We start from the raw sequence: 26,881 nt of genomic DNA, 5'->3' as shown, positions 1-26,881 counted from the left end.
AAATGTCTCTGTACATCTCTTTAATGTGAAGCACGAAAGATGGTATGAAACCGAAAGCATCCAGTATGCCGTAATTATACTCATGCTCTAGAAAGAAGAACGCCTTCTCTTGATCGAGGGAAACAAGAAGACTCTGTGCGCGCCGCCGTATAGTATACTCTAGGATATCTGGCGTTACTGAAGAGTAACTATGTGTTTCACGACCAGGGATGGAGCAAACCTGGTGGCAGGAAATGAGGCACATGAGAAGAGACCGTAGAAGGCGAACGAGTAATTTTGCTAATACTCTGTATTCCGAATTTAGTAGGGTGATAGGGCGCAAATCTGCCGGACATTTCGAGAAAAGAGACTTTTTAGGAATATGGAAAAACGCCCCCTTGATTTATCCTGTTGTTTACGGAGCCCTAAGGCCGTCATTAAGTTCAGCGGCAACCTGCGGCAAGACAGCAAAAAATGGGGGTGCGCAAACTTTATCGCGATCAACCAGAAGAAGCGACTGAGGAATATCCCGGAAATGGACGAAAAACACTCCGAAATTCTTGTCAACTGGTTGGGCCACAGCCCTGGCGGAAGATGTAAAAGCAGGGGCACCTTGAGGGCACAAGAGCTCCTGGCGCTCAAACCGATGCACCTCAGTATGAGCAGTTGGATTGCGTCGACAACGCCATGCAGCCGCTGTCAAAGAGGTTGATCGTAAAAGATGCTGTAGACGCTCCGAAATCTCCTCTGTCCATGCGCAGATAAGCGACGATTGCGGCGGGGTGCGCTGAGTTATACGCAGCTTCGCCGTCACCACGCGCACCTCATCTGAGACGCGAGTCCTAAGGGCTCGACCAGAAGAGGCGCAATGGCGACGTCACTGCTCCTTCAGACTGTCCCTGTCACCATGCGCGGCCCGGACAACCAAAAAACGCAAGGCCCGCGTTAGCCCTTCTCTCCGAAATTATTCCGAGCCCTCCGCTATGGCACCTCTTCCTTTCTTCTTTCGCTCCCTCGTGTATCCCTTCCCTTACGGCGCGGTACAGGTGTCCGTCGGTATGTGAGACAGATACTGCGCCATTTCCTTTCCCCCAAAACCAATTAATATTATTATTACATCGTAGCTGCCCCACACCTAACTGGATTTCGTTGCAAGGTACGAACACATCTAACACCTAATTTATTTTGTTTCTTGTTGTTAAAATAACTTATTAGTTTAACTTCAGTTACTCCTTCCTGTATGCGGTCCCTCTCCGTGCGTCTGTAGCTTTTTGAACAAAATTGCGCCTAATGCAACAAAAGGAACTCCGTAAGAAGTGAATTGGCCACTGGTACTGAACTGAGGTATGAATCGCATGACATCCGATTTCAGTCGGTCTTTTGCATACTTACCTGGTGCTGTGTCACCGGCGATCAGCAAGGTCGGGGCACCGTGCCGAGGCCTGCCATTGCACTGCGGAAGGCTGAAGCACGCCACTACTCCTAAATGGGGTAGCTGGGGCATGTAATTTTTGGTAGTCGGGGCTCGGCGTTCGCGCCAGCCCCCTTTATGAAATTCCAAAAATCAGAATGCTACAACACATTGGAGTATTCCTCCGTAACTTTACAGCGTGGTTCGTGTGTGGACGGGTGAGAAATAAATTCAGGGGCACTTTCGTTGCCAAAAGTGCAGTGAGGCGAAAGCCATTCAAAGAGTTTATTCAGGCAACGTGTGGTACAGTTGCCTAGGGCAAATAACAAAAGGGAAATGGATGCCTTACAAAGAGTCTGCGCACTTCTTGTTCCCGGTCGAGAGCACAAGAACATTCAGCGTATAAAATAAACACTACACGAGGAAATACAGAGTGGATTGGTTAACATTGAAGCTGGAGTTATTTCATATTGAACATTTATGTTCAACAGTTGGGCAAATACTGTGAGAAACAACAGAATAAAATCGAAAAGAGTTGTCATGCCTGCAGTTACAAAAGATACATAGTGATGCTATTTTTGAAAGCTTTCAATGATTGACTTTCCTGGATAATGCTTACAGCCGGATGGTGATCATTTAAAAAACTGGAAATTGTGTAGTGAAGTTTCTGGGTGCCGTACTTTGTACGTATTTTTTCCTTATAATATATGTGCCGGGTGTTGTAGGTGTGTGTTTTCTTTAGATGCTGATGACAAAAAACGGTAGAACATGAATGCATTTGTACGTAAGTAGCTAAAGCTATCTTTTTGTTTATGACATTCCACAGTGTAAGCAGTTGGTGTTTTCTAAACAATGAGGCGGTGTGGCTAAGGTATAGTGCATTATCTATTAGTCGAAAAAATTTCTTTTGTAGTAAGTATGTGTTTTCTATGCTTGTTTTAGCTGCTGTGCAACAGACAAGGAGACAATACTGGAAACGCGAATGTACAAGTGTGTATAATAGTTGTTTCTTTAGCCAGATAGGCAAAAGGTTCTTTATTTTATACATGATACCAATGGACCTAGAGATACCAATGCGAACTTTTTCAATGTTAGGTTACCAGTCTAGATGTTCGTGAAATATGACACCGAGAATTTTATGCGATATTAAACGTTCGATAGATTCATCGAGAAATGGTATAAGTATTTATTGTTTTATACACTTGTTGCGAGCGCGGAACATAATGTACTTAGTTTTTGCAGTGTTTAACTCTAGTTCATTACCGTGAAGCCACGTCGACAAATTTTCCATCCATACATTGATTTATACTTGGAGGACTTCTCGATCTTGTCCGCAGATAAATACATTGGTGACTTTAGCGTGCAGTATTATTTATGGTGTAGACTGCACGTTAATGATATCATTTATATAAAGCAGAAATAACAGCGGCCCAAGGATTGATCCTTGCGGAACTCCGTACTGTATCTGACTTAAGCCGGACTTTGCATTCGTAATATTTTTGCACTGGTGACTATTTAAGAGGTAATTCATTATTATGTGAGAGTCGTTCCTCTAATGCCTTAATTTTATAACTTGTACAGTAAAATAGGGCGCTTAATGGAGTCGAGTGCCTTTTTAAAGCCTAGAAAAACACCTGTTGAATATATATTTTTTTACTCAAAATTGTCTATTATCTCGTCCTTAATTTTTATTAGCGCCATTTCAGTAGATTTCTCTTTCTGGAATCCATATTAGTGTTCAGCGATGATATCGTTTCGCTTGCAGAAGTTTAGTAGCCTGATGTCTATAACTTGTTCAACTACTTTGAAGAGGATTGATAGGACCGAATTTTGCCTATGATTATATCATTTCTATCACCTCCCTTGTGTATGACAGAGACTTTAGCAATTTTAGTTTATCTGGAAATATTCCGGTAATCAAAATCAGGTTGCATATATGCGTAAGTGACTGACTAATCATGAGACTGATGGATTTTATAGCTTGAACGGTAATGTCATCAGCAGCACATGTACTGCTATTTTTTAGGTATTTGATTACTGTGCAGATTCCTAATTCTGTAGTTGAAACATGAACATTGAGCTTTGGATGTTGGACATGATATACGTTGTAAAATCACAGTTACCTACCTGAGATTTACTTGACGCCCCTGATATGAGAAAGTGCTCATTAAGTTTGTCAGCATGCGACGCCCTTGTGTAAGGGACACCATTTAAAACGAGTTCAGAGATGCCGCCTCTTTTGTTGTTGGACACTAACTTGTTTACTGTATTCCATACTTGTATATATCAGTAAACTTATGTTCGTAATAACTAGTCCTGGCTTTTTTATATCAGAGCTTAACTTATTACGAATTCATGCATATTCGGTCAAACAGTCCATATTTTTCGTTCTGATAAAAGAGAAAAATAGTCTGTCACGCTCTCTAATTCTTTTCAGAAGGTAGGCATTTATCCAAGGCTTTCTGGATTTTTTATACTTTTTGAATTCAACTGTAGGGAAGGCTTGATTGTAGAGCTCGGTAACTGTTTTAATAAAGATGTCATATGCTGCGACGGGGTCACATATTTGAAGGACATCAGCCCAGCTTGTTTCTGCTACTAAGTTTCTAAATATTATGGTCTTAGCTTCAATATTGTTTCTGTATGTAATGGGTGCACATGTTTTGGAATGGTTCTGTGGCGTACAGTAGGGTTTAAAGAACATAAAAATAGGTAAATGGTCAGTAATATCAGCTATTATAACACCTGCTTGCACATCATTCTTTTCGTAGCTTGTAAAACACACATCTAGTAATATATGGCAGATGTCTGTCACTCTAGTTGGCATATGCATTACATTTTCACAACTAAACGAGAGAAGAATATCAAGCATTCTTTGCTGATTAGAATCAAGCAATAAAAGATCGATATTGAATTCACCACAAAAAACTACATTCAACTTGACTTGCATGCATTGCTGTAACATAATTTAAAGAAATGCTAAAAATATGCTGTGATCCAGAAGGTGGCATGTATACAACGGCAAATATGGTACTTACACACTTTAACACAAGACAATCAAAGTGTGGATTTATTACACAAAACTCTTGTATGGTGGCATAATTTAGGTAGTTCATTATATAAACAGCCACACCTCCTCCTCTCATCACTCCGTGAAATTGATACGCATTTGTATCCTGGAAACTGTATAAAATCATAATCGTTCGTGAACCAAGTTTCAGTGAAAGCTAAAAATACAAATTAATGGTTTAAAGCATTCAGAGCGATTTCCACAGAATTCTCTTTATTACGAAGGCTTTGTGCATTGAGATGGAATAAAGAATTTTTTTTTCTCGTAGGTGCTTTTAATGTTTGAACGAATCAGCATCATGATAAGAATATGTGAACGGGACTGTCATATTCAAGGGTGTCAGTGCTATGAGTTACCGCCTTGCGCGTACCGCCCGTTCCTCAACATATCTTATTCAGATCGTTTTTCGTCGTAATCCTCATAACTCGGCTGCGGCGGCCACTGCGGACAAACATTTTTTCATTCTTTGGTTAGGCACTCATACTCTTTTTATTTTGCCGTTTTCTTCTTTTTCCAAAAGAGCGCCTTGTTCTGTGCTGTCAGGTTTTCATTGAAGAATATTTTACATTTCCTTTCCTTTAGCTGTCCTTTTTTGCAAGCCATGCGTCTCTGGTTGAACGGGATACCAAGCGTGCAAGAACAGGTGACACCTTCTTAGCACTCTCCCCGACCTCATTGTCATTGTCATTAATAGATCGTGATGGCAATCGATGAGAAGCCTGAACATTTGCCTCGGACAGGAGCGGAAGCTCGAGATGAGTGGCCAAGACATTATGCTTTTCCAGTAGGTTTTAATTATTATGGTGGGGCTGCCCAAGCATTTCTAAACTTTGACGTCTGCCATAGTGCTCTAGTTCGTGAAATTGTTGCCCTAATTCCTGATTTTATTGTTCTGTTACCTGAGCCTCGAGATTTTCGACTCGCTTTCCGAGGGCAGAAATGTCTGCATCCTGCTGTTTCATTTTTGACAAAACTTCATCGTATTTTGTAGACATTTTCTGCACAAACTGGTCAATAGCATCCACAGTGGCCTTTATCTCTTCTAGTGTGTCGATTTTTGACTTAACCTCAAGTACTTTTGTGAGCACGATACGAATGTCCGCAGTTCCACTTGCAAGATTTGCTTCCGGGAAATTGCTAGCAGATGAGGTTTACTTACAGAGGCGGGGCTTTATAAAAGTATGACAAAAGGTAAGACCGCGTGTCGAGCTAAATCAAGATTGTCAAAAACTCAGAAGGCGCAAATAAAAAAAAATAGCCTTTAACAGAACCCAAAGCAGCATGAGTTTTAATAGCCATGTTAAAACTATGTCTGGCACCGTAAAGAATAAAAAGGGAAGACAAAAAGTATCCATACTTCGAGTTGACAAAGATAAAAAATGAAAAGGTGACGTGAAAACCGGCAAAAATTTTAAAACAGACTGAACTCATCATCTGGGTACGGAAGTCTGCGCTTGCCCTCGGGACACAGCGGCGATAGTTTTTCGTAGAAAGAAGGACGAAGCTGCCTTCCTAGCCCGATTATATCAGCTTGAGTAGGGAGTCCCGCAGGAAGGCAAAAACGGGTTCGATTAGTAATTTCACCTTGATGTGTGGAAAATACAAATCTTGTGACATGGAGCTTTTCCCATCACAGGGTCGGCACCATCAAAACGCGTCTGTTTCTCTTCAGTTCTTGACCTCGAGGCAGAGCCCCTTACTAGCGACACCATTGCCAGCTTATAATTTATCATGCCTGGCCTAAACTCGAAATTCTGGCTCGATCATTTCTAAGGGCTTCATTCGATTGGTCTAGCAAGGCGAGTGTCCCAATCAAGTCGACACCTACCACGGAGGGCAGGCACAAGGCGTTTTTTTGTAAGCAAGACCATAAGCCTCCGCCAGAGAAAACGAGAAAGCCGGTGACCACCGATGGCGTCCTTATTTCTCGGAAGAAACCGTAGAACTAATACAGGGGAGCATGAGGGGGGGGGGTGCATTGTGCTTCAAAGTTGCATGGTGCACGATGCATGTCAGTTTGAGTAAATAGGCTAGCGTGTGTCCTGTCTTTTCTGTGCTACTTAACTATGTCAGGATTCAGTGACCAAGTAGCCCAATTAAGAACCTTACTTCCTCCAGCATTTGGACAGTGTAATGCTTGTAGTATGTAAACTGTGTCCCAAGGATTGCGGATTTAGTCCAAACATCGAGGCGACATCAGGTGGGATGGACGAGCGGTTCATAGAGGAAATACAGATGCCAGCTCCACCGGCGGCGTCTTCTATGACGGTAACACATAAAAATTGTGTAGCACAGCAGTCTCCCGCACTGGAGAAATGCGAAATCATTTGCGTCTGAACGTCAGCAACTTTTTTTTTGCAGCTCATTGCTGTCACGTACACTTATCACGCGAATTTTAAAGAATACGCGTGACAGTATTTGCTTCATGTTAACCGCCCTTTTTTCTCAGTCATTATCAACTTGCTTCATTCCTCATGACTTGCGGATAGCTAAGATAATGCCTGTTTTCAAACTGGGTGATGGTGCTTTTTTCATTAGCTATTATCCTCCAGTCTTCTTCACCAGTACTATTTTTAAATGACTCGAACACATCATACGCACTGAGGTGATCAGTTATATTGAAGACCATAACATCTTCAAGCACTAGCACGTTGTTCTCAAGAGCTGCTCATGCGACACTTAAATTGGCTGAATTTATCAACATGCACTCACTGATGGACGCTGGCTTTTAAGTTGATGCAATATTTCCAGATTTTCCAAACGCATTTGATCGCTTCCCTCAACAAAGGTTGTTGCTTAAACTCTCACTACTTTACACGATAATATTGCAAGCATAAAAGATTTTCTCTGATGTAGAATCATGTTATGTTGATGTTATGTATGGAGTTCCACAAGGTAGCGTACTTTGGCGTTTACTTTCTCTATTAATCTCTCTCTTTATTAATGACTTAGTCAGCAGCGTGACGTCTAGAATTAGACTATTTAGAGATTATCGTGTAATTAATCGATGTGTTACAAGCAAAACTGAGAGCCAACCATTGCAATTTGACGTAGAGACGATAAGTACGTGATGTAAAAATTTGTGAATATCATTATTTTTTTTTCCAAACTTAAACTCATGCCTTTTACCAACAGGCCACGAACCTCGACCATCTACTCTCTTAATAACATCAATTTAGAATTCACCGCAGCCTACAAGTACATCGGAAGCAATCTTCAGTCCAACTTATCATGGAATAATCTTATTATTCTTACTCTTGCCTCGCTAACCTTACCTTCTGACTTCTTAAACATAACTTAAAATAGACCCCAAAGGATCCAAAAATCTAGCCTATATCACGTTAATTCGTCTTAAACACGAATACGTGTGTGCCATTTGGTATCTCGAACAAGCTTACATCATCAGTAAGATGGAAGCCTTGGAAAAACGTTATGCACAATTAATTTTCGCGATTATTCGCGTTCCACCAGCGTCATCACAATAAAGGATAAAGCAAAGTAAGACAGCTTAACACTTCTTTGTAGAATTTCCCGCTTGTCGCTTTTCCATTAACTATATCACCATCCTTCCATTCACGAAGAACTGTTTTAGTCACAACCAGTCATCTGTCCACGTTGTGACCATCCATATAAAGTCAAACACATTAACTGCCGCTCATCCCATTATGCGGGCTCTCTCTTATCTCGCACAATAACAGAATGAAACGCTTTACCATTAGACATTGCCACAGAACCTAACCCAACTAAGGTCAATAATTTATTCCCTCAGGTGTCACCACCAAATATTAATTGTTTGCCCAGCTGTACTTTAGAGTGCTTTTTCCGGCATTGTCTGGTGCTCTTTGCTTTTTACTGAGGTGATGTGTTGTCTTCCCGAATGTTTGCTCTGCGATGGTAATTGTTTTAAACCTTTTTTCATTGTCTATATATCATTAGCTATTAATTGTGCGTGTTGCGTTTGTGTTATATTACTGCGATGTAAAATCCGTAACCAATGCCTGTGTACCTCACCTCAATGGAGTACACTCGTAATTAGAGCATTTGTGGGCCTTTTGAATAAATTGAATTAACATGCGGACGAAAGGAATGGCGCGGCAACTTCTGCACTCAGGGTGAGAGCCTGAACCATGCCGTGGTGGAATCGATGAAGGGGTGAAAGAATAGGGAAGAAACCGATTGAGCAAGGCCTGCAATTGTGGCAGTGATTGCTGCCATGTTTTACCGTTAACCCAGCGTCTTTTGATGCTATCAAATGATACTAGAAAAGCGGATTACCGGTGGAAGGTAGAGCACGCTGCGAAAAACGGAAGGACGGAGTACCTTCCTCAGAGTGTATGCAGGAATCTCGAGAATATTCCATCTAACGAGCGTTCGTTATAACCCAGGCGCAGCATACATTCATCTCGTGCAAAATATTTGATCCAACCGGCAGTGAATTTAATACACAAGCATTTGCCCCAATTTAGTGGAAGGACCGGAGGAAAATTGCAAACACGTGATCGCTGAGTAATACTGATGACTCGTTTGGCACACAGTGCACAGGCCAGAAGTACACGACTTCGCTAAAGATTCAGTCGCCAGCCAACTGTTCCTGACAGATAAGTTCGCCTGCCAAAGCACTGGGTCATTATCGCGTGTGAAGGTGATCGGTGTTACGCACTCTCTTTACTCTGGCATTCTAAATGCCATCTACCTTGTGCTATGGTATTGCACCCTTATACCTCTAATGGGCTCAATCATAGAAACATCTTTCGGTGAGCAAATAGTGCTGCATCGTGACTTCCTGACAGTCGCTACTTGACATGTCACCTTTACAATCCTGTCAAGCTCGATATCAAAATAACCGGTCTTTTGTGCATAATAAGGCTGTTTCTATGATAGGCAGTTTCTGTGAAGAACCACCTTCGCTGAGTCATCTGACGATGTCATTTGACGTTTAGTAACTTTCAGAGGTAAGGAAGAGATAGTATGTGCATTGCCACCCTGGTTTCACAATGTTTTAGCAAAGTTTTTGTTTAACTGAGTGTCATCTAACCCCTTCTTTTGTGTGCTTCATCTAGATGCTGATACGTCTGTAAATTAATGTCAACATTTTCGCAAATACATTCGAATGTATTTTATTTCTTCCTTTTGCAGCGTTTATATCCCCTTTTTTATGTGAATACATTGCTGGATGTCGTTATTTTTCTACCCATAACATTGCGTTTTCATGCTTAAACTGTGCTACGTGTTATTCCTGCTTTGCCGCCTAAATAATGCACATTTGTGCGCTCAAGATATTTGAATAAATAAATAAGTAAATTAAATCGCATAAGTAACGTAGTTCTCTACACAGGGTACTTCACCTTAGACTTTACAAAATTTTTAAAAATAGGCTTCTTGAGTTAGAAGAGCGCTTTTTTCGGCATAGCATTGTCAGCGGTGAAGTACATCAGAATACAGCTGACACGTGCTTAACTCGCAGGCTGGTTAACTGATATTAGATAGTTAACTTTTGAAATATTGCTCTTGGGCTCCTTACTTATTGAGCGAGGTGTAGCAAACGGCGTATTATAAATATTTTAGAATATCGAAAACCCGGTTAGCCTTGGCGCCGTGACCCCACAAATTTTGGCTATTTCGACGAGTTACGTTCATTGGAGAGGTTCCTTTGCCTGAAAGCTTCTCGAAAGCGTATGTGTTTTGGCGCGATGTAGCCAAAATTTGTTTGGCCACAGCGCCGAAAGTAACCGCGCTTTCGAAAGTTAAACTAATATGGATGTTAATTACGTTGGGCTACACACCTCTTAATGATTTAGAAGTCTAACAGTAATACTTAAAAAGTTAACTATTTAATATTAGTTAACCAGCCTGATATTACTTCCAAGCTGTATTCTGATGTACTACAGCACTGACAATGCCATTCCGAAAAAAGTATTCTTCCAACTCAAAAAGACTGTTTTTAAAAATTTTGTAATGCATTAGGTGAAGCACCCTGAAACACCCCTGAGATACCCAGGCTCCATATTTTACAATTATCCATTGTCCATTTTTCATTTCGTTTGGCGTGACGTCAGCGTGGCAGCAGCATCAGACGAAAGCAGCAAGCGGACAATCACAGATGTCACATGGCAGGGCGTTCTCACGTCGATGTTAGCCTTCGCGACTCGCCGCATGCACTGGCGCCGCTGACCATTGATTGCGATAGGCAGCCAATGGTGAGATACGGTCGCCAAAGCGCCAATGCTTCGGTCGCTTCCCGCGAACGCTTGAAAGCGGTGGCTAAGTCACCGACAATAGTTACCAATGCTATATGGCCAAGTGCATCTGAAATGAAAAATGAATAATGAATCCTTATATAATACGGCTCCACGAAAGGGATCACTATCACAAAGACTTTCATGGGTCAGGTTACAGTGTCACGTGGCGTTCGGTAACTTTCACCACAACCGGACACTTTTTCAATCATTACAATGCGAGCATGAAACAAATCGATTTTCAGAGCGTAATAAAAACGGCTCTAGATAATTACTTTCCGCTCACTGACTTTCGGCGATACATGACCTTTGCTGCTGCCCCCATGGTGTGACGCTCTTCAAAGATTTTTTTAACGTGGATGTCAAAAGAAACGCTTTCATGGACATAGCAACGTTATCACTGTCAGGAATAGTTTTGAACCGTAACAAGGTGATCTCTTAAACGAACAGGTTTCGCAGTGATGTTACCTCATTTATTGTCTCCATGCATGCTGCGTCACCATATCGACCTTAGCAACCCTCGCCTCCTTTTTGTCCTTATACGCTGAGGCAGGCGCCGCAGTCTCGAGGTCTCAGCCGTGTCCGCTCTGTGGCTTAGTCACGCATCCACAGGAGCTACGTGTGACCACAGCGTGGGCGCGGACTTCCTCGCCTTCAGAGGCCGGCGCGCCGGACCTTCCCTTGGGCCGCCGGCTGCGGACAGCGCGGCAGGCGGCTCCAGCGCGACGAACATTGCCAGATGGCGCTTACGCTCCGCGTGACGACTGCGAGTGCAGCGGTACAGCTCCCATTGAATCGCGCACTAATTGCTGCGAGTGAAGCGACACCCATCGTCACGTGCTAGGAAGCGCAACCTTTGGTTCTGCAAGCGCGATTAACTGAACGGAATTCCCGAGGCTAATGCATTTCACGCCACCGCGATGATGTGGTGAACGCTGTGTAGAAAGCAGTGCACTGTGAGTGGCGAGTGAGTCAACAACAGTGCAGGACGCAGCGCTGGCGGAACAGAGACGACGGCTGTTACACTGCATCTGTAGTTCCCGTAATGTTTCAGAGTGGAGTTACTATTTCATTTATTTATTTGTCGAATACTTCAGCCCATACAACCTAAGCAAGAAAAATAAAATGCACCACAAAAGAACGCACAAAAAGCTCATGATAATCATCATCAGCCTAACTGCGCCTACGCCCACTCTAAGACAATGACCTCTCCCGTATCTCTGCAATTAACCTTGTCCTGTGCCATCTGCGAACACCTTATCCGAGAAGACTTGCATGCTTTCAAGAGAAAGCTTTCAACCAATTCTACGAATTGTGAACATTAGTGGGGTAAATTGTTCCAGTCTGCTACACATCCAGGGAAGAAAATTTAAGCAGATTAGCTCTCGCAGAAAAAGAAAGGAGTCAGAAGGTTTGAGAGAGGAAGGAAACACACTTTACTGCGCAGCTTCTGTGTTAGCCACTAAGTTGGTAGCAGACTTGGCGCACAAGGGTCAGCTGCTCTCACCGGTGGTCTTTAGCAAGCCAAACACTTCACGAAGGACGGGGTAGGTACGGGTAACGCGGTGGTTTTATGGCTAATAGACCTTTAAAGAGACTGGGAACCTTGCACATGAAAATATGGCGTGCTGCAGTACAAATATGCCCCTGCAGGCGGCACAGAGGGTGTTAAGTGGGAGACGAACGGATGAGATGGAGGGTTCGTGGTGGATGATGGAATTGTTTGGCTTATTTTCTCCAAGGTTGTTGTAGTGTTTGTCGATGCCTTTCCGATATTGAAGGACTTCCAGCTCTGAGGACAGGTGCGGCCGGGAGATACCACAGGTACCGGTCTGAGGCTTCACGGGTTGGCTGATCAGTCAGCTCGTTACCTGCAATCCCAGCACGACCAGGAGGCCACCTATTCCAGACTGAAGGGGGGGGGGGAGGCTGGCTGTTTGAATGGCTCGGATGGCTTCTTGAGAATTGAAGTGCATGGTGTATACAAGCTATCTGGGGGTCAACTTCGGGAGACACGGGCCCTAAAGCTGTGTCAAAATGAATTGGGAGAAGGTGATTATTGTATATGCTGCTGCATCCGTCGAAGTGCGTGCAGCATCGGTGTAAGTGAGAGTACGGTCCGGAGGGGTTCGTAATGAGAGGCTGGTGCCTTACGTTAGCCCTCATATCTAGTGCGGTCCACGTTACGTGTTATGGGCGCTATGCGAAGATATGTATTTGAGAGGGGGTCGCTTGCGATAGAGGGGACATCTAATGGAGTGATTCCGGCTTGCTGGAGTACCCAACTGCTTTGTTCTTTCAGCTATAAAGTGGGGGAGGGCAGGCTTAGGCGAAGCATATGCAAGGGAGAAGGACAGCATTGTACGTAGCCACACACAGGTGTTTGACACTACCTTCATCTTTATGCGGAGCGAATGCTCACACGTGATCCCGTGACCATTCTTTTATCGCACTCCATGCTTCGCATCTCGTGCAATTTAACTGCGCTTTGTCTTGGCATTTAGCCTTCTCAAACTCCTAAACTTAGCCAGAAAGTTCTTAACCTGCGAAGATATCGGCTTCACCTTCCACGCGCATGACATCACCATATGGGCAACGCAGGGATCCTTGGCGCAGAAGGAAGAAGCTATGCAAGCAGTTATAGACCTGGTTGAGGAGTGCGCCGAAGAGAGCGTTCTTCAATGCTCCTCAGAGAAATCGAAACTTATCAGGTTATACAGGGAAAATCACAAGTCCCCGCGAGAAATTGAACTCTACCTAGGAGAAAAGAAAATTCAAGAGAAAGAAACGATCAGTTTGGAGGCTGCAGTACAAAAAAATTTGAAAGCTGACTATACGATCAAGACCCTTACAACCACAGTCAACGAAACTTCAGCAATAATGAGAAGGATAACATTGCATCGGAAATTAATGGGGCGGAAGACACCCTCCACCTTGTTCAAGCCTTTGTCAAAAGCAGGATTACCTACGGGGTCCCCTGTCGAGTGATTAGAAGAAGGGTGTTAACACCATGAAAAGGGGAGCCAATAAAACGTCCCTAAACCTCCTACCAATATCAACCGAACGTCGTTAGGCGCGTGGAGTACAACACATGGCAAACGCTAAGGACCAGTGAGAGCAAGTCCCAAATCCCGACACCCGTAAGAGAGAGGTTCCACGTAAACATGACACCCTGTGACCTGCACCACGAGATGCAGAAAGGTAGAAGGCAAGCCAGAGTCCAAGCACTAGCGAAAATCTATGCAAAGACCCGGAAGCGGTCGTACGCTGACACGGGGGTCTATGCCGAGTTAGGAAAGTTCACGATAGCTGCGACCGATAACCAGGAGAGGCCAATTATCTGTGCTTCGATCTATGAAAAGGTTCCCGCGGAAGCGGATTCACTGGCCATGGCCATCAGCATCAAGATTCCTGACCAGTGGGGGAAGTCATCGCACGTAGTTACAGACTCCCATCAAGCCTGCAGGGACTACCTTGCTGAAAAACCTCATGGAAGGGCGAGCACACTATTAAGTACCCTTTCCCACTCACACAGAATAGCATGGACACCTGGACACAAAGACCTAGACGGAAGTGAAGTGGCGAATGATCTAGCCCGAGCTCTCACAAACCAGGCAGATTCCCATATCTGCCCCAGCCTTTCCTAGGACCGTACGGTCACAGGTTAGAAAATCTAAGACTAGAAAGAAGACATTTCTCACCACCACACGAACAACTATCCTCCCCGGACTGGAGGAGAAAATAAATTAACACATTTTCTAATCTACACGTTTTCCACAAGATTAGTCTCACAAAATACTAAGGTTACTGTCCTTAGTGCAGAGCAAGCTAAGCGCTCAATCATACCTTTTGGGAATACCAGGACAAACTCTATCCAACATAAAAACTGATATGCACGATGCAAGAACCGTTCGAGGCAGCCTTGAGCAGCTACAACCTGGACCAGCAAGCATATGCTACACACGAGGACGTTCAAGAGCAAAAATGTACAGTTTATGTTATGTAGCATGAAGAACCTAGCCAGCATGTGCAACTTACCTGCACAAAAAAATCAAAAACAAAAAATTCCGCCCCAGGAAGAGCGCCGAAACCTCGCCTGCTGTACTTTACTTGGACAACTTGGCACTAATGGCTTTAGCGAGGGGAGTTGGGGGGATCACCGTGTTGCAAGCATGGCGTCGCGAGCAGCCATTGAAAGCTGCAAGCTTTTTTGTAGTGACGTAGCTAGAAATGGAGGCGGCGAAATTCCACAAAGAGCTAGCGGCCCCGGAATGTTGTTTCACAGCCGTTCTCCAGCAGCGACGAAAAAAAAGCACAGGTTGCCTTCAAAGGCCGGCTTTGATCCGCAGTCAGGTGCAACCACGAAACAGCGTGCTTGCCGCTGTTGCATTGGCTGTACAATCTAACCGTGGTTGAATTAGTAGGAGCACGTGGAGCTGCAGAGAAAGTGCGATGCATCCAGACCGCTAGGCGCGAGAATTCCCCTCGCGCTTGAACAAAGAGTGAGTTACGGAAAGTCAGGACACTTGCGACACCTACTACGCAAGAACTCGTTGCACAACGTTGTAGAGAGCTGATGCACGCCAGAATGCAATGTCGAGGGCGATAAGGGCATACAAACCTTTGAAATGTTGTGAAATTTGCTGCAGGTGAGCAATAAGTCCCTTTCAAGATCAGGAAGAATGTCAGTTGCAGCAGTTTCCACGGAAAGTCCTGAGGAAAGCTAAACTATGTATGCATACCTTGAAACCCACGAAGCTTGCGGTAAATGAATGCATTGAAACACGTGTAATCCTCCTCGTGATTGACGCACGGTTGTGTTAGTTCACTATAAAGAATCAAATACAAGACTTTTCTGATTAAATTTCCATATCGCGAAAGCAAGATGCAATGTGCGGTGCTGTTAGGGTGAACAAAGTTTGCTTTGGCCACCATCATTTTGTCGCGATTTCGTAAGACTACAAGAACATAAACTGGCCTTGTTGCCAACGAATTTTGTAAAGTCAGTGCTAATCTCGTTGACTGTCGTTCGTTGCCATCGCTTATCGAGTTTAAACGCTTTTGAAGAAGTAGCTGAAGTATGCCATGCCTATTAAAGTAGAAACGGCAGTAAGGCATTTAAAACTGTAAGTTAAAGTGCAACACCAGAAAGGTGCTTTAATACACTCTATGTAATAAAGAACCTGAGAGAGCTGAAATGAGAAGAAATGAAAATAATCATTGGCTTGCAGAAACTGGTGGCAAAAATAGGTTTTTAACATCGTAAAACGATGAATCACTTCCTTGGTTCCAAAGACGCAGAAAAAGCACTTACACTACTATGTCGAAAAGTTTTGTGGTAGAAATTGACCCAGATGAGCGCAAAATATTCTTGCTAACAAAACGTTCAGTACTTTTTGACGAAACAAAGTAGTCATTCAAGAAAGTGCTAGCCAGTGATCACGGTATCACTTTTTCCTAGTGTCCGAAGAGAAGACGAAAGATACAAGTAGCACGAGATGGGCGACAGAATCGAATGACGCCGTTAACAGTGCAGAACAGGTTTGCTATTCTTTCGCCGCAGCTTTTTGACGAGACGATTGCAGAAGTAAAGCCAATCATGTAGTGAGCGCAGCAAACGTCATCTTAGGCTACAACGCTCAAGAATGGACGAAACAGAAAGCGCATGCAGCCGACGTGTGCTGCCGATGAGTTGTCAGAACTAGAGAAATGCACACGCCAGAAGCAGGAAATGGATCAGCAGATTTCTATGCTGGCAGCTCAAATTGAAAAGTTGCACCAGAAGAGAGCGTGCATAGCAAAACAGCGCAAGGAAACAGATCGGCAGACAGAGATACCTGCATGCACCAGAGCAGCAAGGTTGGTGAACGTTACGAAAGGTAAGCCAGCCGCTAACACTACAATATGTGAGACGCCACTAGACACCCTTGCACAACTGACAAAACTTGTTCAAAGCAGTGTGCACGATGCCTAGACGCGACTGGAAAAAACGTCAAAGGATAACACAACGGAACTGCAGAAAGCTCTAGAATAAATTTGGGGAAGTTAGATGAGGGTGATGAAGTTTTATGTGCTTACACCTGAGGAGCTCTGGAAGCTGATTCCGCTGGTGTGCAAGCGAAATCAGCTTCCGGAGCTGCTCAGGTGTAAGCTCCGATAACTTCATCACCCTCCTTGAGTTCTACCTGAACTACACGGCTATATTTTCATCAAGAAATACTATGTCCAAAAATAAGGGATATGCATAGGATCTACTGTGGACCTGTGCTATGTGACCTCTACCTGTCCACCATGGGCAAGCGAATATCCGACCGCCTAACCGGATGGGTGTCCTGAAAGTCCTGAGGTATGTCGATTACTACCCTCTCATACTTCGAGTGGTGTCTGGCTGCCACTTTGATGATCTCGTATCGAGAACTGTAGGTGTGTTCAAAAAGGCCTAACCTTTACCTGGGAGATGCCACAGAATCAAAAGATTCGGTTTCTCGATTTATTGTTCACCTTCAGTGAATCCGGTTGCTGCCCTTGCTTCAAATACAATCCAGGCAGTAAGAAAGCCCTCTTGGAATATCAAAGCGCCCATTCGAAGCTCATCAAACGTGGAATTATTACCCGTCTTCTTCTCCAGAAGCTGTTCACAGAGCATGAAGAACAGCTTTCTACACCAGAATAATTGTATAGAAAAAGCAGGGTATCCCTGCACTGTCATCAGCAATGAGTGTCACAGCAAGCCTACTGCAAAAAGCAAAAAAGAATGACAGTAAGAAAGCCTCAAGTGTGCCTCAGCCAAAACAGCAGGTTCAAGTGGTCTCTTATCGGCACAAAATCTCGCATAACCTGAAGAAGATTGGCTACAGGAATGACGTCAAGGTGCTCTTCTCAGGGCCTACCAAGCTCTCAAGCATCTGAACAGTGCTAATCAAGAAACGTGGCGAATGTGAAAAGAAGCATGAAACCAGGTTCATTGAATGCTCCACCAACGTGGTGTACAGCCTGCCTCTCGCCTGTCGGTACACATGTATTGGACAGACGGGTAGAGGTGTCAATGATCGAATCATTGAACACAGGCACAATATAGACACCAACAAGACAGGCAACCTGTATGACCATATAGTGTCTGACAAATGCAAAACCAAAGTGCAGAGGGAATAATAGAGGCCTTTCTAATATCGAAATTTGGTGAAAAATGTGTTAGTTCAACCTCGTTGACACTCCTACCTAAAGATATAGCGTTTTCAGAAGGACATGTGTGGCTTCCCACATTGCATGTTTTAGATCTGAATGTTTTTCTTTTACGACTGACGCGGCTTTTGTCTAGGAAAACCATTTCATCTGCGTAGCTTTGTTGGCTGTTTTTATCGGCTTTAATTGCATTCTTTTTCTTTGTTGTTATAGTTTTAGATATGACCTGGCCTAACCATGAGATACGTTGTAACGTGTGCATGTCTCCGTGTGAGTGTGTATTGAGCTGTCTGCTCTCGCGCAGTCTTGCATGTTTGTGTATGTGTTCATAGACTTATCCTCGCTTCTTTTCTGCCGCATCCTGGTGCAGTGGATTTATCTTTGGTTTGGTTTGCTCGATAAGATGAGACATGGGAGGTTTTCCTCCTTGCTTGGCAGCGGTTATTTTGCTGGTTGGTTGAGTGCGCACGTGTTTACCTGTCATGCCTGTGATAACTGATTTCACATTGGTATAGAAAGAGCGGTTGTCTCAAAAATAAAAACCACCTGGAAGTTTGCGTCTGTCCTGCCCCCTCACGTCTCTTTCTTCTTGAAATCACTTTTGCGGAAGTTTATTTCTTTAATTGCTGTCATGAACCAACTCGCCCAGACAAAACTGCTTATTGAATCAGCAGGAAGTCATTGCTGTACTCACGCGCCCAAATAAAACACCGCCAATAGTAGTGCCAGTCAACATTCGACCAAGAAACACGGCAATCAATCTCGGACAGGTTAAACAGCATGCCACGGAACACCTGTACAAATAGGCGGCGACTTTGAAGCTCCGCATTAGCTTAGGGATATGACCACGAATCCAGGAGGGGATCAAATTTGCAACAAGGCGGGCCTTGCTCTGAGAGAAACAAAAACACAAACTCAGGCTTACAAAAGCAAGGAATTTATTTCTATAACAACAATAACGCCGGCTAGCAAGAAAATACGCTAAGGAATCAAAATCGTCCTACTCACCTTCAAGGTTATGAGCGAATGTTCGTCCAAGCTAGACCAGGGGTGATAGTCCACGACCGAACAGGACGAGATGCGGGAGAACGTTCTCCCCCACGATGCCTCGCCCCGCTGGCGAAGACCGGAACATCGCGCCGGAACGTCAACGCCCGCCAAGTTCCCCAGCCGAAGAGAGTGTGCTGTCTTCCGCGTGCGCGCTGCAATCACGCCGTCTGTGGCGCTCGTGTCGCTGCGACGCCGGTGCTTTTCCTTCTTAGTTAAGGTACATAACTAGGGAGGGTGGATCGCGGGGAAGCAAACCCTAAAGGAGATGAAGCGAGGCGAGATCCCCACAAACTACATGCATGGGGTAGTAATAGTAACCACAACCCTATCAACATAACTTTCAATACGACAGAAATTAAGAAAACCCGAAGAAAAGTAACCTTGACACAATAAGATTGCGTTCGGCAAGATACTCAGACGCGAACCGTAAGCGCAGATACGCTTGTGTTAACATTGCAAGCAGTTCTTATGGACCCACCATATATACAACTGTAAACGAGAATCGGACAACTTCGGACCTCCACTTTCTACAACTATGAGCACGTATAAAACAAGCGGATATACGTACTACTGGGCGCCCTGAGGACGTTCAAAGATAGGCGACAACCAACTGACACCTCAGGCACGCCTCCATAAGAAGCAAATGTCACACAAGAGGTGGACAGACTGGGGCCGTAGAGTGGGCACCGGAAAGAAAAACAGTGCCCTCTGGAGGACTTTTAGAGGCATGGAAAAGGGATGGCACATTAAAGATCATGCCGAAAGTATCCGGCTCGCCCTACAGTTGACGCCGCAGGAGTTCACCGGTCAGGCAGCAGCTCTTTTCTTCTCAAATCATGCGCCGTCTCTCGCCCTACTGCCGACGAAGTACGCGATGGACAAGACGAAGATAACATCTCCGTTTAACACACTGGAGCTGATAGCTGCTGTAGAAGAAGCAAGCGAAAGAACAACATCAAGACATGGAAATATTCAATACGAAGTTTGATGCCCTTTGAGGTGTGATAAATATGGTCTGGCAAAAGTGGAAACACTCGGTCGTTAGGCCCAATACCAAAGCCTGGAAAACGATCAGCACACAGTCATTGCTGCATATTCTAGGTGTTTCAGCGAAGACTAATTTTCAAAAATAAACTTTTTATGTAAAAATATGGCTTTTGCTGCATAGTATTACCAGTGCTGGCTGATACCAGAAACTTGGCGATTCGTTTTAAGTAGTAAGCTGGTTATCTAATTTTTAATAATTACCTTTTTAACTATTAGAGTTATGTTCCTAGTTGCAATCAGAGAGTTGCAGTTGGCCACTAGTAATAGCCATGGCATATTTTAGAACTTCGAAAAAGCGATTATCATTGGCGCTGTGGCTCTACAAAATATGGCTACATCGTGCCAATATACATACGCTTTCGAAAAGCATGCAGGCAAAGCAACCTTTCCAGTGCACGTAACTATTCAAAAAAGCCAAATTTTGCCGAGCCCCAGCGCCAGCCGCAGCGTAGAGCCAGCTGGCACAGATTCGAAACCTGTGCAAATCGCAGATCCATGCCCTCACTAGCTACATAAATTTCACTCCGTGAAAGGCGGGAGAGAGCGTAAACCCCCGAAATCATTACTACCCACAAGCCAGGCAAACTACCAAGCCTGGAGGCCTTGCCACCCATCTCCCTCACCTTATACCTGGGAAATTTATACGAGCGCGTTATCCAGACCCGCTTCCACAATTACGTAGAGGACCGCAACATCTTTCCACCCACTATATTCGGCTTCAGGAAAGGTCTCTCCCACACAGGACGCTATCCTCATTCTCAAGGACGAAGTACTCAAGACCCACAGCAGAAAAAACAACCATGCCACCGGTGGGATCCCACCGGCGGCATGGTTGTTTTTTCTGCTGCTTTATAAGTAATTTTCTTTAAACCAATTGATTGGCACTACAAATAAAAAAAATTACAAACATTCCCCCATGCACCTTGGTCTCTGTGACTGTTGGCGTCTTTAATATATATATATATATTATATATATATATATATATATATATATATATATATATATATATATATATATATATATATATATATATATATATATATATATATATATATATATATATATATATATTAGCAGACAAGGCAAATGAAGTGAGGGGCTTGTTTGACAAACATATTAAGGAAGCCAACAGTCAATGACACTACGGTGCTTAGGGGAATGCTTCTATTTTTTTAATATCTGGTGCCAATCAATTAGTTTTAAAGAAAATTGCTTATAAAGCAGCAGAAAAAACAACCACGCCGCCGGTGGGATCCGAACTCACGACCTCCGAATATCGCGTCCGGTGCTCTTACCAACTGAGCTACGGCGACGGCCGTCCAATCTGCTGCTTTCGTGGGTATTTATGTTTTTGCGTGTAAGCGAACCTTGAGAGTGTTCACCAGCACCACCCTCGTCCATAACGGTGGACGTAGCACGTCCTGTAATACCGCAAGTGTGACGTAGAACGTCATCTAACGGCGAGGGCGGAAACTGTGCGAGAGCCCTCTTATGCTACCTATAGTATCAAGACTGCCAGAACCGAGACCCCCGTTAAGCTATTAGCAGACAAGGCAAATGAAGTGAGGAGCTCGTTTGACAAACATATTAAGGAAGCCAACAGTCACCGACACTACGGTGCTTAGGGGAATGTTTCTATTTTTTTAATATCTGGTGCCAATCAATTAGTTTTAAAGAAAATTACTTATAAAGCAGCAGAAAAAACAACTATGCCGCCGGTGGGATCCGAACCCACGACCTCCGAATATCGCGTCCGGTGCTCTTACCAACTGAGCTACGGCGACGGCTGTCCAATCTGCTGCTTTCGTGGGTATTTATGTTTTTGCGGGTAAGCGAACCTTGAGAGTGTTCACCAGCGCCACCCTCGTCCATAACGGTGGACGTAGCACGTCCTGTAATGCCGCAAGTGTGACGTAGAACGTCATCTAACGGCGAGGGCGGAAACTGTGCGAGAGCCCTCTTATGCTACCTATAGCATCAAGACTGCCAGAACCGAGACCCCCGTTAAGCTATTAGCAGACAAGGCAAATGAAGTGAGGGGCTCGTTTGACAAACATATTAAGGAAGCCAACAGTCACCGACACTACGATGCTTAGGGGAATGTTTCTATTTTTTTTAATATCTGGTGCCAATCAATTAGTTTTAAAGAAAAATACTTACAAAGCAGCAGAAAAAACAACCATGCCGCCGGTGGGATCCGAACCCACGACCTCCGAATATTGCGTCCGGTGCTCTTACCAACTGAGCTACGGCGACGCCTGTCCAATCTGCTGCTTTCGTGGGTATTTATGTTTTTGCGTGTAAGCGAACCTTGAGAGTGTTCACCAGCGCCACCCTCGTCCATGACGGTGGACGTAGCACGTCCTGTAATACCGCAAGTGTGACGTAGAACGTCACCGGACGCAATATTCGGAGGTCGTGGTTTCGGATCCCACCGGCGGCATGGTTGTTTTTTCTGCTGCTTTATAAGTAATTTTCTTTAAAACTAATTGATTGGCACCAGATATTAAAAAAATAGAAACATTCCCCTAAGCACCGTAGTGTCGGTAATTGTTGGCTTCCTTGAAATATATATATATATATATATATATATATATATATATATATATATATATATATATATATATATATATATATATATATATACATACATATATATATATATATATATATATATATATATATATATATATATATATATATATATATATATATATATAATGCATACATTCCTCAGCAGGCCAATAGTGAATTTAGTTTTGTGAGAACGGTAATACTTTGGGGACAAAAATTTATGAACGACGTTGCGGCAGAAGCCGCGTTTTCGTGCGCAGCGCTATTTCGCAACCTTTACTTCCACGTATGCAAGCCACTATGAATATATTTTTGCAAGCTCAACGAGTTATAAGGCCTGCCAAAAATTAAGGTGAGAAAGAGTATGTCAGAGATACTTCCGACATGTGAAGAAGTTACCGCTTCCTTGAAATTTCACGAATGCCACGAATCTCAAACCTGCATTCAAGAATTTTTTTCTGCGCGACTGTGAGCCACAGCTCTTTCAAATCTACAGAATAGATTGCGCATGTAGGTGCTAAAGGACTATATCTACTTTCTGTGTTATGTAAGAAAGGAAAGCGCAAAGAAGTTTTCCAAATATGTCATTAATTGATACAGTAGTCTTTTTCAAAAATAAAAAAAACATCCCAAAATTTTTAAAGATTTTTGAAACAAGCGTTTAAAAGAACGTGAGAAAGAATGCGAAAGAACGGTTAACATTGCATTCTTTCCAGCGTGATCAAACATTGAACTTGTAGCTTCTCGAGCATCGGCAGAAGCGTCTAGATGAGGGCGCAGAAACAGTAAATACTTCTCCTGCTAATCAAAATGTTTACAATGTGGCAAGAATGAGACCCTTATCTTGAAGAGAGAGCATACCTAATTACATTATTATGGACTAACACCGATCTGTTACGTAAGCAGGGTGCGGAGGCACCGCTATCTCCGGATGCGGGCAACAGATGGCACTGCGTCTCATATATGTTTCATCATCATCATCATCATCATCAGCCTTACTACACCCACTGCAGGGCAAAGGCCTCTCCCATGTCTCTCCAATTAACCCTATCCTTCATATATCAAACCAATCATATATGTTTACGTAAACACAATTTTTTATGCACATTTATAATTTCGCAGTGCACCTATGAGGTCGCCCATCGTTAATAAAACCGTGCTCATTCTAGAACAGATTATGGACATGTAAAACTTAATTTCAAAGACAATATTTCTAAACACCCTGAGGCGCTCTTGCAGGAGACTTTACACTTCCACAATCTGTTCTATAGGTATTACTCGGCTTTTGTTGACAAAACGACTGCCTCATTTCCTCATTTCAGAATTCCTCTGATAAGGAAATCAAGAAGAAAACCACAAAACACAGTGAGGAAATGCCTGGCCCAGCATAGCTATCCGAACAATCTCACTAAGCGTAGTTTACGTGTTGTGTATCAGATGCCACAAAGTTTAGGTCTCATTTACATTGGGCAAACAGGTCGCGTTTCAAATAAGCGCGCTAGTGGACAGAACCGAACTGTGCGCGACAATAAATAGGGTTTTCTGGCTGACCAATGCAAAACACGAGAATATGTTGCCCCGTCTGGAGTTTGGAAAAAAAAAACACGAAATTTTTGAAGGCGGTAACGACAAAATTTGGCAAGAGATTATTGAAGATTCTTTCACCAGTAGACCAAGATACAGCTGCGTCAGCAGGCCATTCATAATGCTGCTCAGTTACGCGGTGACCGCTATTCTCGATGGGTTACTGTAGGGTTTACGTCGTATGTTCGCACTTTATGCCGCACTCTTTTTGGTCATCTGTTTCTCGTCTTTCACGCGTTTTTGTTTGCATGCGTTTTATTTATTTTAGACCTAAAATCATATTGACGTTAATGCAGCATCACTTTGGGGCTTTTCATCTCTGGAAATGTGTAGAGCCATGAGCAATATGCGGGGGAACAACAATGCACAAAATTCGAATTTTCTGGTTTTGACGACAGCGGACGACAGCACATCCAAATACATCTCGTCAAATCTCTAGCAAAGTACAGAGAGCAGAAAGTGCTTGCGTGAGCACCATATCTGTCTATCTCTGTGACAAAGAACTTGCTTACCGCTGTTCTCGATAGAAGTCACTCATGTCATTTGTTGCCGCGGCCGTGGTACGTCTATAAACAATCGTACATTTTCATAAGAAAATTGTTTCAAGTTAGCGCTGTGTGCGTCCCTCTTCTGAATCCATTCCTTGATTTTGACCTGCTACGACCTTCGCAAAGCTCTGTAGTCTTCGCACTAGTACAAGTTTGTGTTGTGTTGGCTTTTATGGCACATAGGCAACTCAGGCCATCATGCGCAAAATTCAAGGTAAGGAGCCCTCGTACGAGTGAAAATACCCTCAATAAGTTACGTGGTGTTCGCTACTGGCGACCGATACCTGGTGCCGGTTGGCGATGTCCATGAAAGCTGTGCTAGGGAAAATGTGCAGACTCAAAGCAGGTGCTTTTGGCACGATTGCTGCTTCGGAGACCAGCAGGAATGAGACAGTATACGGAACTCGTACATTTTACAAATATAAAAGACGGGGGGGGGGGGGGGGGGAGAAAAATATTTTTTAGGGCTAACTAAGACATATAGGTGGTCCTCCGACAGCCAAATGGAGGAGGTGACTGGCAGGAATTATCATTCTGTTTTGTTTCGACTCACAGCTTCCAATTTAAAGATGTATTACTGTAAACAGGCTGCAGTTTTCCTCACGAGAAAAGGAAACGCATGTGAGTGCATTCAATAATTTATTGCGCTCAGGAAATAATATTTCGGGCTGCTATACGCGTCGATCTTTCAAACCAATCGCAATATAAAGTGACTAAGATAATTTATGTATGATACAAGTGGTCACTGTAAGTCATCCCCGCGTCCCCTGCTTAGCTTTGCCTCACTTTTCTGCGTTCGGCGTCATTTCCACAAGTCTTCCAATATCGCGACGCCCTCTGCAGCATGCAACCACAACCCGAAGACAGAGCCGGTGATTCGCGATCGTCTGTACTTTATAACAAACTACGATTAGAAAATGATTTACATTAGCTCTAATTTAGTTGCGTTTCAAGGCGCTTAAGGTCTTCAAGGCCGGCTTGTCGCCAGGAGTTTAGCGTCCAAATGACGAGGAGCTGCTGCAGAAGACCACGCTCACAAGCCAACCCCTTTCTCTTTGCGGATGTGATTTGCTTTTTGAGACCTGCGACGAGACGAAAGCGCTAGTATTCTAATCACAGTGCATACATGCGTATGGGTAACTTGCTGGCAAAACTTGTTTGGGTTTATGGGGTTTAACGCCCTAAAAGGATACAGGCTATAAGAGACGAAGTAGTAGAGAGGCTTAGGTAATTTCGACCACCTGGGGTTCTTTAACATGCACAGGCCTCTAGCATTCCGTCTCCACCGATATGCGACTTCCGCGGCCGGGATCGAACCCGCGTCTTTCCGGACAGCACCTGACTACCATAACCACTGAGTCACCACGGCGGCTCGAAAAGGACTGTATGAACAAATATGTAAATGGTCACATGCGTATGACACCAAATGCGAGACCGAGAGATGGTTTAGTAAAGGAATGCGGAAAAAATCGTCACACGAATGATCGCCACAGTGCAAGCAAGCGGGCCCGACATTGCAAAGAAGAGCCTTCCAGAGAAGGATTATCCGCCTTCTGCAGACGCATTGTTTGGCGGAAAAATTAATGCGCTTACACGGATGCACTTCCTGAACCAGAAGAAATGCTAACAGTCAATAATACTGGAGACTGATTGGCCGATGCTCATCAAGTTCCCTTTAGTGCCTAGGAATTTTACCATGCTACGTCTGTGCCGAGTAACCTGGGCTGGGCTTGATCCACACTCCGGAAATCCTCTTTCGCACAAAGGATGTATATCAAGCAGAGGCTGTATACTATGTAAGGAGCTTTGCTACTCACGGCTCCAGGAAACCGACTGTCGGAATGAACGACAATAAAAAATAAAAACGAAGCAAGGAGCGCAGTCCGATGAGCTAATCAATTATAATGAAGCCCCTCCCTGAGGCCTTCTGAAGCTAATTATATGATATTTGAGTGCGGAGCTTTTAAAAATCTTGCACGGTGACAATTTCTAGCAAAGGAATCTGATAACGCTTTCAGAACCTTTGCGCTGTCAGCACTAGCATGCTGTGAAACGTGAAACGGATGCTATGTAACGTGAATAAAGAATGAATAGTTAAAAAGTGAACTGTTACTTTTTGTCGGGCGTGAAACAACTAACGTGTGCTTCGTTAGGAAGATTAATGAAGGAGCATGATTTTAGTCCATTGAGAGTGTTATC

General features: G+C 43.8%; 2 non-coding genes across 2 annotated transcripts; one reads left to right on the top strand and one right to left on the bottom strand.

Annotated features, from left to right (window-relative positions):
• Positions 1-1,363: 1,363 nt before the first annotated feature.
• On the top strand, positions 1,364-1,526 carry LOC144116881 (U1 spliceosomal RNA). The gene has a single exon (XR_013311996.1). It is a non-coding gene; the product is annotated as a U1 spliceosomal RNA (small nuclear RNA).
• Positions 1,527-22,158: 20,632 nt separating this feature from the next.
• Positions 22,159-22,232, bottom strand: TRNAL-CAA (transfer RNA leucine (anticodon CAA)). Its single transcript has one exon. It is a non-coding gene; the product is annotated as a tRNA-Leu (tRNA).
• Positions 22,233-26,881: the final 4,649 nt, after the last annotated feature.

This window comes from Amblyomma americanum, chromosome 1, assembly GCF_052857255.1.
Source record: "Amblyomma americanum isolate KBUSLIRL-KWMA chromosome 1, ASM5285725v1, whole genome shotgun sequence".
NCBI lineage: Eukaryota > Metazoa > Arthropoda > Arachnida > Ixodida > Ixodidae > Amblyomma > Amblyomma americanum.
The sequence above is the reverse complement of the archived record's forward strand: the minus strand, read 5'-3'. Positions and strand labels throughout refer to the sequence as shown.